We start from the raw sequence: 16,408 nt of genomic DNA on the forward strand, positions 1-16,408 counted from the left end.
GAACTCAGGACCTCTGGAAGAGCAGTCGGTGCTCTTAACTGCTGAGGCACCTCTCCAGCCTGAGTATATCTTTAAATAGGCATGATAGGTAGGAGTTTGATTTTGTACAAAGACCATCTATTTTTGGTTGTGAGCCTAGCCTTTAACGGCTGAGCCATCTCTCTAGTGTTTGTACAGAGACCATATATAACTTATGTTAAAAAAACACAGTTGCTTTATTTTTATGCAGTAGACAAGCGAAAACCACATTATATTAAAATTACTGTATAGAAGGTTTGTATTTGGAAGGATTTGTTGGAGTAAAGTGGTATAAAAGATTAGACAAATTGAAGTATATTTGGTGAAAGTAACATTAATTTTAATAGTGAACATACTTAGAATAGGTACAGTAAACATACAGAGTATTTTCAAAATTGTGTTTGGCATTTGGATTTTAATATGAATTATGTTGCTGTGTGTTGTCAACCAGGAGTAGCCGGGTCATCGAGGAGGCAGCTGGAGTGTAATTTTCCTCAGAGTGAGGAAAGTCCTGTGTCATAGCTAAATTTGGAAAAAATTGCTTCTTTTTCACTACTAGCAATAATTGTTAACGTTTTTTAAACCATAAGGTATTTATATTTCATTGAATCTCTAGGTATTCTTTTAAGCATACTTTCTCCTTAGTTAAACTTTTCTCTCCGTTAATATTAAATCCATTTTGTCTAATTACATAAAAAAGAATCTGGGCTTTTTTCTTTTTTTTTGAGACAGGGTTTCTTTGTGTAGTCACCTGGCTGCCCTGGAATTGCAACTCAGAGATCCACTGCTCCCACCCCCACCAGGTTAAGAGTATGGACTCTTAAACCTTCGAATTTCAACAGATTTGGATTCAAATTCTAGTCACATCACTTACTGAACACATGAGCGCTTCAGGATGTATGTTTATTTTCTGTAGGGTGATAGTATTTTTTCCTCACATGGTTTTTAAGACTTTTCTGTTTTTTGGAGGTGTGATCTTTTTGTTTGTTCAGTTTTTTTTTTTTTTTTTTTGTTTTTTGTTTTTTGTTTTTTGTTTTTTTCCTGAGACAGGTTTTCTCTATATAGTCTTGGCTGTCCCCTGGAACACACTCTGTAGACTAGGCTGGCCTTGAACTCACAGAGATCCACCTGTTGTGTCCCCTGAGTACTGGAATTAAAGGTGTGGGCCACCACTGTCAGGCTGGAGGTGGGGTCTTGATAAGTTTTTGGCAAGGCTGTTTACAAACTTCCTGGGCCATAGCAGTTGGGATTACAGGTGAATGTCAGAGCCTGCCTGAAGTTGAGTATGTAAAAGCTTTCTTCAGTATCCTTTGTTATGTTTAGGAATTTCATTAGGATAAATGGCTAATTACTGTGGCTTTTTGTTATTTTTGTCAACAGAAATAAATGGTAGGGTAATTTATAAGCTGTCTTTCAGTTGCCATATTTTATAGTTCAAAATATTTGGAAGAAATATGTTGCTGGGCATGGTGCTAAATATCTTAATCTTAGTACTTGGCAGAAGGATTGCTGCAAGTTTGAGGTCAGCCTGGTCTACACAGTTTGTTCCAGGCTAGCCAAGAGCTACTAGTAAGTGAGATTCCTGGTAAAACCATGGACTTTTCTTGTTATTTCAGTATGCGGGGTTAATGGATATTAGAGTGTATTTTGGGTGAAGTTCTCATTACAGGATGTGTTCAGTTTGGCAATGACAGACATTCCTTAAATCATTGACAGATTTAGTACTATTGCTGTTTGTAGTGTGTTAAGTATTTGTTTGAAATCTGCTTACTTTTATTGATCATCTGATAGTAGGCTGAATAATCTCTTTTTAATGTAAGGAAGTTCACCAGATTAGACATCTTTATAAGTGATTCAATCATTTTTTTTCTGAATAATGTTGGCAATTTTATTTTCTTTTAGTTTAGCTCCCCACCTCATTTTTAAAATTATAAAACCTACTCACATTGAAAAGTTAAAAGGAGTGGCATCCGAACCTCACTGATCCCGGCCCACAGCTCCCTGCTCCCAACCCCGAGTGAGAGAGAGCTCATTGCCCAGACATGTGGGCAATCCTGAGACTGCAGGGCAGGAGAGACCGCCACTTCTGCCCACCTTTGCCCACATCCCTGGCCCAAGAGGAAACTGTATAGGGCCTCTGGGAACAGGAAGATAGGGACAGTCAAGCTGCAGGAGCCCTGGGGTCCAGACTGCGCCCGGATCTGAACGGACCCGGTCAAACAGCTCCCTGCACCCAAATCCCGTGGGACGGAGAGCTAGACCTTCAGAGGGGCAGACATGCCTGGGAAACCAGAGGAGACTACTCTCTGCCCACATTTCTGACTCTAGAGGAAAACATCTAGTGCCATCTGGGCTCCCTGTGCACAGGAACCCAGGAGAAGGAGGGGCAGGCCCTTCTGGTTGCTGCCCTCACAGAGAGCTGAAACCCAGCCCTGAGGAGCGACTTCAGGCCTGAGACCAGAGGTAAGACCAACTTTTCTGCTCCAAGTGACCTGCCTGGTGGACTCAGGACACACGCCTACAAGAACAGCTGAAAGCCAGTGGACGGGAACGACTACACTCCTGAAAGCAGAACACTCTGTTCCCATAACTGGTTGAAAGAAAACAGGAAAATAGGTCTACAGTACTCCTGACACACAGGACTATAGGACGGTCAAGCCTCTGTCAGAAATAGCAGAACAAGGTAACATCAGAGACAACCTGATGGTGAGAGACAAGCGCAGGAACCAAATCAACAGAAACCAAGACTACATGGCATCATCAGAGCCCAATTCTCCCACCAAAGCAAACACTGACTATTCAAACACACCAGAGAAGCAAGATCTAGATTTACAATCACATTTGATCATGATGATGGAGGACTTTAAGAAAGACATAAAGAACTCCCTTAGAGAAATGCAGGAAAATACAAGTAAACAAGTAAAAGCCCTTAGAGAGGAAACACAAAAATCCCTGGAAGAATTACAGGAAAACACAATCAAACAGGTGAAGGAATTGAAAATGGAAATAGAAGCAATAAAGAAAGCACAAAGGGAGTCAACCCTGGATATAGAAAACCAAAGGAAGAGACAAGGAGCCATAGATTTAAGCATCACCAACAGAATACAAGAGATAGAAGAGAGAATCTCAGTAGCAGAAGATCCCATAGAAATCATCGACCCAACTGTCAAAGATAATGTAAAACGGAAAAAGCTACTGGTGCAAAACATACAGGAAATCCAGGACTCAATGAGAAGATCAAATCTAAGGATAATAGGTATAGAAGAGAGTGAAGACTCCCAACTCAAAAGACCAATAAATATCTTAAACAAAATCATAGAAGAAAACTTCCCTAACCTAAAGAAAGCGATGCCCATAACATATAAGAAGCCTACAGAACTCCAAATAGATTGGGCCAGAAAAGAAGCTCCTCCCGTCACATAATAGTCAAAACACCAAATGCACAAAACAAAGAAAGAATATTAGAAGCAGTAAGGGAAAAAGGTCAAGTAACATATAAAGGCAGACCTATCAGAATCACACCAGACTTCTCACCAGAGACTATGAAAGCCAGAAGATCCTGGACAGATGTCATACAGACCCTAAGAGAACACAAATGCCAGCTCAGGTTACTGTATCCAGCAAAACTCTCAATTAACATAGATGGAGAAACCAAGATATTCCATGACAAAACCAAATTTACACAGTATCTTTTTATAAATCCAGCGCTATAAAGGATAATAAATGGTAAAGCCCAACACAAGGAGGCAAGCTACACCCTAGAAAAAGCAAGAAACTAATTGTTTTGCAATAAAACAAAGAGAAGACAAGCACACAAACATAATCTCACCTCCAAATACGAAGATAACAGAAAGCAACAATTACTATTTCTTAATATCTCTCAACATCAATGGACTCAATTCCCCAATAAAAAGACACAGATTAACAACTGGATACGTAATGAGGACCCGACATTTTGCTGCCTACAGGAAACACACCTCAGAGACAAAGACAGACACTATCTCAGAGTAAAAGGCTGGAAAACAACTTTCCAAGCAAATGGTCTGAAGAAGCAAGCTGGAGTAGCCGTTCTAATATCAAATAAAATCGATTTTCAACCAAAAGTCATCAAAAAAGATAAGGAAGGACTCTTCATATTCATCAAAGGAAAAATCCACCAAGATGAACTCTCAATCCTAAATATCTACGCTCCAAATACAAGGGCACCTACATACATAAAAGAAACTTTAAAGCTTAAAGCACACATTGCACCTCACAGAATAATAGTAGAAGATTTCAACACCCCACTCTCATCAATGGACAGATCATGGAAACAGAAATTAAACAGAGACATAGACAGACTAACAGAAGTTATGAACCAAATGGACTTAGCAGATGTTTATAGAACATTCCATTCTAAAACAAAAGGATATACCTTCTTCTCACCACCTCATGGTACTTTCTCCAAAATTGACCATATAATTGGTCATAAAACACGCCTTAACAGATACAGAAAGATAGAATCCCATGCGTCCTATCAGACCACCATGGGCTAAAGCTGGTCTTCAATAACAATAAGGAAAAGCGCCCACATATACATGGAAGGTGAACAATGCTCTACTCAATGATAACCTGGTCAAGGAAGAAATAAAGCAATTAAAGACTTCTTAGAATTTAATGAAAATGAAGGTACAACATACCCAAACTTATGGGACACAATGAAAGCTGTGCTAAGAGGAAAACTCATAGCTCTCAGTGCCTGCAGAAAGAAACAGGAGAGAGCATATATCAGCAGTTTGACAGCACACCTAAAAGCTCTAGAACAAAAAGAAGCAAATACACCCAGGAGGAGTAGAAGGCAGAAAATAATCAAACTCAGAGCTGAAATCAATGAAGTAGAAACAAAAAGGACTATACAAAGAATCAACAGAACCAGAGGACACAGAGAATATGTCCAAATTAACAAAATCAGAAATGAAAAGGGAGATATAACAACAGAATCAGAGGAAATTAAAAAAAATCATCAGATCCTACTACAAAAGCCTATATTCAACAAAACTTGAATATCTGGAGGAAATGGACAATTTCCTAGACAGATACCAGGTACCAAAGTTAAATGAGGAACAGATAAATCATTTAAACAATCCCATAACTCCTATAGAAATAGAAGCAGTCATTAAAAGTTTCCCAACCAATAAGAGCTCAGGTCCAGATGGGTTCAGTGCAGAATTTTATCAGACCTTCATAGAAGACCTCATACCAATAGTACCCAAACTATTCCACAAAATTGAAACAGACGGAGTGCTACCGAATTCTTTCTATGAAGGCACAATTACTCTTATCCCTAAACCACACAAAGATCCAACAAAGAAAGAGAACTTCAGACCAATTTCCCTTATGAATATCGACGCAAAAATATTCAATAAAATTCTGGCAAACCAAGTTCAAGAGCACATCAAAACAATCATCCATCCTGATCAAGTAGGCTTATGCAGGGATGGTTTAATATACAGAAAACCATCCATGTAATCCACTATATAAACAAACTGAAAGATAAAAACCACATGATCATTTCATTAGATGCTGAGAAAGCATTTGACAAAATTCAGCACCCCTTCATGATAAAAGTCCTGGAAAGAACAGGAATTCAAGGCCCATACCTAAACATAGTAAAAGCCATATAAGCAAACCAGTAGCTAATATTAAACTAAATGGAGAGAAACTTGAATCAACCCCACTAAAATCAGGGACTAGACAAGGCTGCCCACTCTCTCCCTACTTACTCAATATAGTTCTCGAAGTCCTAGCCAGAGCAATCAGACAACAAAAGGAGATAAAAGGGATACAGAATGGAAAGGAAGAAGTCAAAATATCACTATTTGCAGATGATATGATAGTGTATTTAAGTGATCTCAAAAGTTCCACCAGAGAACTACTAAACCTGATAAACACCTTCAGCAAAGTGGCTGGGTATAAAATTAACTCAAATAAATCAGTAGCCTTCCTTTACACAAAAGAGAAACAAGCTGAGAAAGAAATTATGGAAACGACACCCTTCATAATAGTCCCAAATAATATAAAATACCTTGGTGTGACTTTAACCAAGCAAATCAAAGATCTGTATGATAAGAACTTCAAGCCTCTGAGGAAAGAAATTGAAGATCTCAGAATATGGGAAGGTCTCCCATGCTCATGGATTTGCAGGATTAATATAGTAAAAATGGCCATTTTATTAAAAGTGATCTACAGATTCACTGCAATCCCTATCAAAATTCAAATCCAATTCTTCATAGAGTTAGAACAATTTGCAAATTCATCTGGAATAACAAAAAACCCTGGATAGCTAAAAGTATCCTCAACAATAAAAGGACTTCTAGGGGAATCACCATCCCTGAACTCAAGCAGTATTACAGAGCAATAGTGATAAAAACTGCATGGTATTGGTACAGAGACAGACAGATAGACCAGTGGAATAGAATTGAAGACCCAGAAATGAACCCACACACCTATGGTCACTTGATTTTTGACAAAGGAGCCAAAACCATCCAATGGAAAAAAGATAGCATTTTCAGCAAATGGTGCTGGTTCAACTGTAGGTCAGCTTGTAGAAGAATGCAGATCAATCCATGCTTATCACCATGTACAAAGTTTAAGTCCAAGTGGATCAAGGACCTCCACATCAAACCAGATACAATCAAACTAATAGAAGAAAAAGTGCGGAAGAATCTAGAACACATTGGTACTGGAGAAAATTTCCTGAACAAAGCACCAATGGCTTATGCTCTGAGATCAAGAATCGACAAATGGGATCTCATAAAACTACAAAGCTTCTGTAAGGCAAAGGACAGTGTTAGGTTAAAACGGCAGCTGACAGATTGGGAAAGATCTTTACCAATCCTACAACTGATAGAGGGCTAATATCCAAAATATACAAAGAACTCACAAAGTTAGACTGCAGGGAGACAAATAACCCTATTAAAAAATGGGTTTCAGAGCTAAACAATTCACGGCTGAGGAATGTCAAATGGCTGAGAAGCACCTAAAGAAATGTTCAATATCTTTAGTCATAAGGGAAATGCAAATCAAAACAACCCTGAGATTCCACCTCATACCAGTCAGAATGGCTAAGATCAAAAACTCTGGGGACAAGCAGATGCTGGCGAGGATGTGGAGAAAGAAGAACACTCCTCCATTATTGGTGGGATTGCAGACTGGTACAACCATTCTGGAAATCAGTCTGGAGGTTCCTCAGAAAATTGGACATTGAACTACCTGAGGACAGCTATACCTCTCTTGGGCATATACCCAAAAGATGCTCTAACATATAGCAGACACATACTCCACTATGTTCATAGCATTCTTATTTATAATAGCCAGCAGCTGGAAAGAACCCAGATGCCCTTCAACAGAGGAATGGATACAGAAAATGTATTACATCTACACAGTGGAATACTATTCAGGTATCAAAAACAATGACTTTATGAAATTCATAGGCAAATGGATGGAACTGGAAAATATCATCCTGAGTGAGGTAACCCAAGCACAGAAAAACACACATGGTATTCATTCATTGATAAGTGGATATTAGCCCATATGCTCAAATTACCCTAGATGCAGAGAACACATGAAACTCAAGAAAGATGACCAAAGTACAGATACTTCTCTCCTTCTTCCAAAGGGGAACAAGAATACCCTTGGGAGGGGATAGGGTGGCAAAGTTTAGAACAGAGGCTGAAGGAATGCCCATTCAGAGCCTGCCCCACATGTGACCCATACATGTACAGCCACCAAACTAGATAAGATGGATGAAGCAAAGAAGTGCAGGCCGACAGGAACCAGATGTAGATGTCTCCTGAGAGACACAGTTAGAATATGGTAAATATATAGGCGAATGCCAGCAGCAAACCACTGAACTGAGAATGGACCCCCGTTGAAGGAGTCAGAGAAAGGACTCAAAGAGGTGAAGGGGCTTGAGGCCCCATTTGAAGAACAATGCCAACCAACCAGATCTTCCAGGGGCCAAGCCACTACCCAAAGACTATACATGATCTGACCCTGGGCTCCAACTGCATAGGTAGCAATGAATTGCCTGGTAAAGGCTACCAGGGAAGGGGAAGCCCTTGGTCCTGCCAAGACTGAACCTCCAGTGAACGTGATTGTTGGGGGGAGGGCAGTAATGGGGGGAGGATGGGGAGGGGGAACACCAATATAGAAGGGGAGAGGGAGAGGTTAGGGGGATGTTGGCCTGGAAACCAGGAAAGGTAATAACAATTGAAATTTAAATATGGAATACCCAATTTAATAAAGATGGAGAAAAAAAATAAAGAATCCCAGGATTTTCCCTCCTTTATGTTTTCATCTTGCCTCTTCATCGTCCATAATGCAGCCAAGGTTGTCAACACAGTGAAACCAAACGGTTGTGATGGGAGCAGATTGTTCTGCCATTTCTCTAGTTCTTCGAGTTGAACATCAAATCTAGGGCTTATAACTCCATACTTGTCCAACCTTCCTGTGAGGTTCACAACAATCTTTCTAGCTCTGTGATCATTAATGATCTCAAATTCACCAATATATCCATGTTTCATCCTCACAGTTAAAAAGCAAACGATGACTTTGGAACATGGCCTGATGAGGACCTGGTGATTGCCTCTCTTTTCAGCGTTGATGCTCTTGAGAGCATCTGCAAGAACATTCATTCGCACCATGGTGATGGCAAGAGAAGATGGCAGAAAGCTTCTTTTTTCTTTTAATGCTAAGGATTGAGGCTAGAGTCCTTGAACAATGCTAAGTCAACATGTCATTGAGTTATACTTCCAGACCTTCCTTCCTTCCTTTCTTCCTTCCTTTCTTTCTTTCTTTCTTTCTTTCTTTCTTTCTTTCTTTCTTTCTTTCTTTCTTGTTTTAATTTTTATTTTTCTGTTTGAGATTGTCTTGTTACGTTTTCTGGGTTCTTGTTGCCCATATGGACATTAAACTTCCCACTACATGTTCCCAGGTAACTGGAATTACAATTAGTTTCTGTAGGCACTATCTTGCTGTGGTATTGATTCTGATTATATTGCGTCTGTAGATCAATTTGTGTAAAATTTATATTGTAAGGCTACTTATCTTTCTGTATATATTTACATTTGTTGGTATTTATTTCTTTCAAGAAAGTCCTATAGTTTTCTGTTTGGGGGTTTTCTGTATCTTTTTGTTAGTTTTACTGCTAAATACTCATTTTAAAATCTTTTTTAGATACTGCTTTTCAAGTTTCACTTTTCATTGTTGAGAAAGTTATTTGCTCGTGTCCTTTGAACTCTGGATTCATTTGTCACTTTTACATGTTTGTGTATTCCTTTGGGTCTTTTATATATAACATATAGTCTGATACTAAAGATAATTTTTATTTTTCCCTCCTTGACACTGTCACCCTTTTATAATAGTGAATAGAAACGATGGGAGTAGATAGAGCCATCAGGCTTTTAGTCTTTCTAGTATATTCTTTCCTTCAGATTCTTTTTGACATAATTTTCTTCCTGCTATTAAAGAACTAAAATTCTTTTTACATTTCATGTATTTTATGTCTATTAGTATTGATTCTCTTGGCTTTTGTCTGTCTGAAAATAAACATTTTAATTTAAATATATAAGGACATTTTTAAGCTGGGCAGTGGTAGAACACACCTTTAATCCCATCGCTCAGGAGGTAGAGGCAAATGGATCTCTGAGTTTGAGGACAGCCAGGACTACACAGAGAGTGTCCGGAAAAACAAAAACAAAACAACAAAAACCACCAAACGGAAGAAAAGGATATTTTTCAGAGTTTAGATTTCTATGTTGGCAGATTGTTTCTTTTCGAAATTTAAGTGTTGTGATGGTTTGTATATACCTGGCCCAGGGAGTGACACTATTACAAAGTGTGACCTTGTTGGAGTAGGTCTGTCACTGTGGGTGTGGGCGTAAGACCCCCACTTTAGCTACCAAGAAGACATGGTATATTCTGCTTGCAGGCTTCAGATGAAGATGTAGAACTCTCAGCTCAGCCTGTACTATGGCTGCCTGGAGGCTGTCATGCTCCCACCTTGATACTGGACTAAATCTCTGAACCTGTAAGCCAGCCCCACTAAATGTCATGGTGTCAGTTCACAGCAGTAACAACCTAAGACAAGTGTTACCCTCTTGTTTTCTAGCTTCTGTTATTTTTTTTATGGAAAGCAGCTGTCAGTATTCTTGTTACTCTCAAAATAATGTATTGTTTTTCTTTGGGTACATTAAGTTATATTTTTTAAATATTGTTTTATATGTACGGGTATTTTGCTTACATGAATTTGTGTACACCACATTCATTCTTGCTGCTTGCAGTGACCAGAAGAGGATGTTTGATCCTCTGGAACTAGAAGTACAGACAGATCTGAGCCTACATGTGGGTGCTGGGAATCAAACTCAGGTCCTCCAGAAGAGCATCCAGAGCTCTTTACTACTGAGCCATTTCTCAACCTTCATTTTCTTCTTCTTCTTCTTTTTAAACCTTTGGTTTCCCACAGAAAAGCACAGTTTGCTAATTTGTTTTGTTTAGCTGAGTTTGGACCTGTGGGTTTAAGTATGTATTTTGGAAAAGTTCTACAAACTTCAGTTTTCTGTGCTGCTCCACTTTCTTTATTTTTTTCCTTTCGGATCATTTGGAATTGTCTCACTCAGCTGAGTCTGATCCTTATCCCTTTTTGTTTCTCTGTATATATGTTTCACCTTAGATACTGTGCATTGATCTTTTTGAATCTGAATTTATAATTTATGTGTGTGTATGTGTGTGTGTTGTTAAGCCTATTCAGTAACCTTTTCAGTAACTTTTTCATCTTAAATTTTGTTGTTATTTTTATTTTTTGAGACAGGATCTCTCTATGTAGTTCTAGAACTTGTTAGGTAGTAGAACAGGCTCACCTTAAACATTATGTATAAATATTTGCTGAGTCTTAGTCTTTGGGTCTTTACTTTGAACTTACACTTCTTTGCCAAAATATTTCAAATCATTTCCCCTTCCTACTGGTATATAAAACATATTTTTATGACATTTATTTTTAAAGTCAATCTATTTGAGTTATCAGTGGTTTTATCTTTTTCTTGTTTCTGCATCACACTTTCATGATTCCTTAGGTATTTGAATATTATAGGCACTAAGAACAATAAATGAGGTGAAATTTCTAACTGCTGCATGTTAATTCAACTAAAAGGGTTTTAAGCTAATGTATTTTTTTTAAACGATTTATTTATTTATTATATATAAGTACACTGTAGCTGTCTTCAGATACACCAGAAGAGGGCATCGGATCTCTTTACAGATGGTTGTGAGCCACCATGTGGTTGCTGGGAATTGAACTCAGGACCTCTGGAAGAGCAGTCGGGGCTCTTAACCACTGAGCCATCTCCCCAGCCCTAAGCTAATGTATTTTTTTATGACCTGGAATTTACTTATGGGTATGCTACAACTATAGTTTGGATTTTAATTTATGTTGTGTAGATTTAGTTTCCACTTTGTAACAAAATGTGCTATTTAAGTTGAACTAGTTTCTATATTCTCTCTCTCTCTCTCTCTCTCTCTCTCTCTCTCTCTCACTCTCACTCTCACTCTCTGCTTTATGTTATACCTCTGTTCTTGGCTTTTCAGTTCAGGACACTTATTTTGTCTTCCTCCTCTACTCTTTGTTTAGTACACAGTAATTTATGTTCCCATCCAAGTACTAGCCAGGCCTGACCATGCTTAGTTTCCAAGGTCAGACAGAATGGAATCAGTTTAAGGTGTTGTGGCCATAGACCGACTGCTCCATTGAAAAGACTTTTGCTTTTGAAACTCCTGTGAATTTCAATCTGTAATGTCAGTCTGAGGATTGATTGTTTGTCCCTTTGCTCCTCTTGAGTCTAAGAGTTGAATTATTATCTTTACTATTTAACTTAGAAAGGGGGCATCTCTAACCCTAACCCTAAAAAAAGAAAGGGGCATCTCTGCCAGGAATTGAACTTGTTTAGGTTTTTGTTTTGTGTTTTTGTATTCTCAGCTGTCAGATGAGTTTTATAATTTTGATTTTATAGTTTATCTAGCCCTTTCTTTTTCTTATTGTAAGTTAGAGATTTTGTTGTGACCTATATTCAGACTAGAGTGAAAATTCTCAGTATTTGCTGGAATGATGGGGTAACTTAAGTTTTTTTTTTTTTTCTGATTTCCACTGAAGATGGTAGAAGCTGTAGGAGTTTGATTTTTTTTATTGTTATTGAAGTACAGTAATAACTTGTCAAACAATAGTTTGTCAACCTCCCTTTCCATAAGTTATTTTTTTCCCATAATACTTGAGCTTTTAAACAGGCAAGTGATATGAAGGAAATGTATGGGTCTTGGTGTAAGTCTTAGGGTTTTTTTTTTTTTTTTTTTGGTAAAAACTGACTATAACATTTATTTTAATACCTCCATCCACAACACCCCAACTGAGGAATGAGATAGGAGACAGGAGACAGAACTGGAGATTGAAGTGGGTACAAAGCACCAGCAGAGTCTTAGGATCTTTAGTGCTTAAATGATTAATGTAAAGTGATACTTGAGCTTTACCCACAACTGTTCTCCCTGACCCCCCAACTTTAATCTAGTATCCTTCAAGCAATTAGAATATCTTGGTTATATGAGTATACACATTGGTATGTTTGTATATACATGTATGCAGTTTTGTGTGTGTGTGTAGGCCAGATATTGATTTTGGATGTCGTCCACCTTATATTTTTTAAAAAAGATTTATTTAGGCAAAACACCCTTACATATAAACCAAAATAAAAATATTTCTTATAGCCTGGCAGTGGTGGTGCACACCTTTAATTCCAGCACTCAGAGGCAGAGGCAGGTGGATCTCTTAATTCAAGGTTAGCCTGGTTTACATAGTTCCTGGACAGCCAGAACACAGAGAAACAAAAACAAAACAAAAAAATAAAGGATTCAGCTATTTATATTTTGTATGTGTGTGAGAATGATTTGCTTGTGTGAATGTCTGCATATCATTTGGGTGCTCAGTGCCCATGAAGGTTAGAGGAGGTGTTAAACCCCTGGAACTGGAGTGAGTTATAGACAGTTTCTAGCCACCATGTGGATGCTGGAGCTGAACCTCTGGAAGGACATCCAGTGCTCTTAACTGCTGAGCCATCTTTCCAACCCCTCCACCTTGTTTTTGAGACAACTTTTCACTGACCTTGGAGATCACTATTTTAGTCAGGTTGGTTGACGAAGACTTAGGGATCACCTTTCCAGTTCTGAGGGGCTCTAGGCAGTCTCTTGCTTTTTAAATATTTGTCTGGGAATCCCAGTTCAGATTCTTAGTTTGTATGGCAAAACACTTAGACCAAGTCATTCTTCAGTGTTCCCTACTGGGATATTTTTTTTTCTCTTTTTTTTTCTTTTTTCTTTTTTTTTCGGAGCTGGGGACCGAACCCAGGGCCTTGCGCTTGCTAGGCAAGCGCTCTACCACTGAGCTAAATCCCCAACCGGGATATTTTTTAAAAACTGGCTATTGTTATTATCATTTTTTAAAATTAAGAAAATCTTATGCATATGGGTATTTTGCTTGCATGTATGTCTGTGTACCATATACATTCATGGGTAGCCTGCAGAATATAGAATTGTGGATCAGATTCCCCAGAGCCACTCAGTCCTGGTCCCCTTGGAAGAACAGTAAGTACTCTTAATTTGAGGCCCTCTCTCTAGGCCCCATTACAGCAGTGTGTATATGGTTGTGCATGCCTGTAATCCCAGCACCTGTGAATTGGGGGCAAGAGGATCAGAAATTCAGGACAATCCATAGCATTTGAGGATAGCCTGGGATACATGAAACTGTGTTAAAAAAAAAAAAAAAACAAAATCAAAAAATAGCAAAACCAGAAACACAGGGACTTTTCTTTTACACTTATTTCTTTTTTAAACAAATATTTTATTTATTTAATGTATATGAGTACACTGTAGCTAGCTGCCTTCAGATACACCAGAATATGTTACAGATAGTTGTGAGCCACCATGTGGTTGCTGGGAATTGAACTCAGGACCTCTAGGAAGAGCAGTCAGTGCTCTTAACCACTGAGCCATCTCTCCAGCCCTACACTTACTTCTTTAAACATTGTGTGTGCGTGTGTGCGTGCGAGCCTGTGTGCCCAGACCTCAAAGGACAACTTACAGTATCCTTCTACCATATGGGTCTCATCTTGAGGCATCTTCTTGGTATCTTCTTTTGCATTTAGAATGGAACCCCAGACTACAAAGTACTGTGTAATATGATCTTTTTGTGTGCTTGACCTAATCTTTTTACTACTCTCCTTGTCTTGAACTACCATGATTCCTTTTCATTTCTCAAAAGTTCCAAATTTGTTCTTGATTGAGACATTTTGTCTTCTTTATTCCTTGTAGCTTGAAGCATATCTCCCAATTAGTATAATAGGCTTCAACATTCCCTCTAGGCTTTCCTGCCTTGCAGAAACTACTGAATGCCTCTGATAAATAAAATAGCATGCTGGAGCTCTTTAGTATAAGGATAGGCAAACTGTTGCCCACAAGCCAAATCCTAATGGTGCTCTGATTTTGTCTTGTCTGAGAGCTAAAAATAGTTTTCATGTTTTTAAAGCTACAAAACAGCAAACAAATGAAAACCTTACTGTGATTCTGTTCTCCAAAGTATAAAATATTTACTATTTTTCTTTCCCTTTACAGAAAAGTACTTTATGAAATTACTTTGTTAATTTCTTTCCTAGCTTTGCCCATCACGCTCTCCCTTATGTTTTCTTTTCTCTTTTTTAGATTTATTTATTTGTTTAATGTATATGAGTACACTGTCATTGCTCTCTTCAGACACACCAGAAGAGGGCATCAGATCCCATTACAGATGGTTGTGAGCCATCATGTGGTTGCTGGGAATTGAACTCAGGACCTCTGGAAGATCGATCAGTGATTTTAACTGCTGAGCCATTTCTCCACCCCACCCTCTTACCCTCCCACGTTTTCTTGTTGAGTCTTGGAATGTTGATTGTGTGAAAGAACTGAGCAAAAAATGAAATGAAACAAAACAAAAATGTAAGTGCAGTTCAAAGGTAAGAAGACCAAGTGATAAAAATGGTAGTTGATACTTCTTCCAAAATAGACAAAGGTAGTTTGTTAAACAATCAGCTAGTATGACTGAACAAGTATCATAATTATATATATCAGAGGAACAAATATAAGTCTATAAAGTATATCTCTTAAATTGTTGAACCGATACGTCTGAAAAGTCACTAACCATATGCACACAATCCCATTGTGGAAGCATGTGTTCCACAGAAAAACCACTTGAGTCGAAAGATGTCATCCCAAATAAGTGCTGTCCTTATGGATAGATGTGAGAATGTGGAAAGCGATGCTGAATGTTCATATTGTGACAAGCAGACAGCTTAGTATTGAGACCAGTAGCCTGAAGCATCAACACTCTTATGGATCCCACTAAAGCAAAGCTGAGTTTTCGGTTGTTTCATAGACTACAGCAAAGTTAGTGAATTATTAAGTAGAGATAAGGGGAAGTATATGCTTTAGATTTGAAAATGCACAGACATTTAAGAAAAGGGACACGAATGAAATATCCATTTCATTTCCTGAGCCATGGGTATATCTTCTTGAGAGAAGATAGTTTTGGTATCTTTATAATAGCTGTGTTTATGTGTGATTGTGTCTTTATAAGTTTCTAAAGTTGTAATTTACAAGGTTCAAAAATTAAGCAAAGTTCAAAAAAATAAAGTTAAGTGAAACTATATGAGGTTGCTCTTTAAAAATATATGAGTTACTGAAAGAATTGAGTTTAAGAATAAGAGAGGAGTGCTCCTACAATTAAACTCAGGGTTACAGGTATTTTGCTTCTAAGGAAACATAGTTTATTGTTTCAGACATCCTTATTTAAGATGTCTTTAGGAAAATGAATGTCATATCATTAGTTAAGAAGTTTTTTGAGTCTTAGGCAACTGGAATCACAAACTAGATTGAAGGTGAATGGTTCTTTACATTTTTGCAACCCAGTAATTTTTCTTTTTTGTCTTGCCTCAATTAAGTATATATGTCTTCATTAACTGTGTAGACTTTATGGAAGTCATAAGTAGCTGTGGATATATTCACCATAGTTCTGATTCCCAAGACACACCAAAGAAGTGTGTAAATGCAAGTTAATCAAAAATAAATTTTAAAATATGAAGAAAGTAACTCTTATTTTACTTTGCTTTACTTCTAAATTTGCTGCTGGGTGTAAGTAATATATATTATTTCTTACCTATAATTACCATTTTCTGATTTCTCCCCTAACCCTCTCTTACCTCACAAGTGCTAAGCTCTACTCAGTCCTTCTGATTTGTTGCCTACGTCGACAGTTGTAATAGTTTGACATTTATTGTATTAA

At 37.9% G+C, this 16,408-nt stretch overlaps 1 protein-coding gene and 1 pseudogene across 24 annotated transcripts in view; one reads left to right on the forward strand and one right to left on the reverse strand.

The window, feature by feature from the left end:
- Myo9a (myosin IXA) overlaps window positions 1-16,408 on the forward strand; it is a 203,022-nt gene that overhangs the window by 7,231 nt on the left and 179,383 nt on the right.
- On the reverse strand, window positions 4,179-8,702 carry LOC148004175 (small ribosomal subunit protein uS8 pseudogene; annotated as a pseudogene). The gene has a single exon (XR_015627740.1). The product of XR_015627740.1 is annotated as a small ribosomal subunit protein uS8 pseudogene (transcript).

This window comes from Rattus norvegicus, chromosome 8, assembly GCF_021556685.1.
Source record: "Rattus norvegicus strain SHRSP/BbbUtx chromosome 8, alternate assembly SHRSP_T2T, whole genome shotgun sequence".
NCBI classification, from domain to species: Eukaryota; Metazoa; Chordata; class Mammalia; order Rodentia; family Muridae; genus Rattus; species Rattus norvegicus.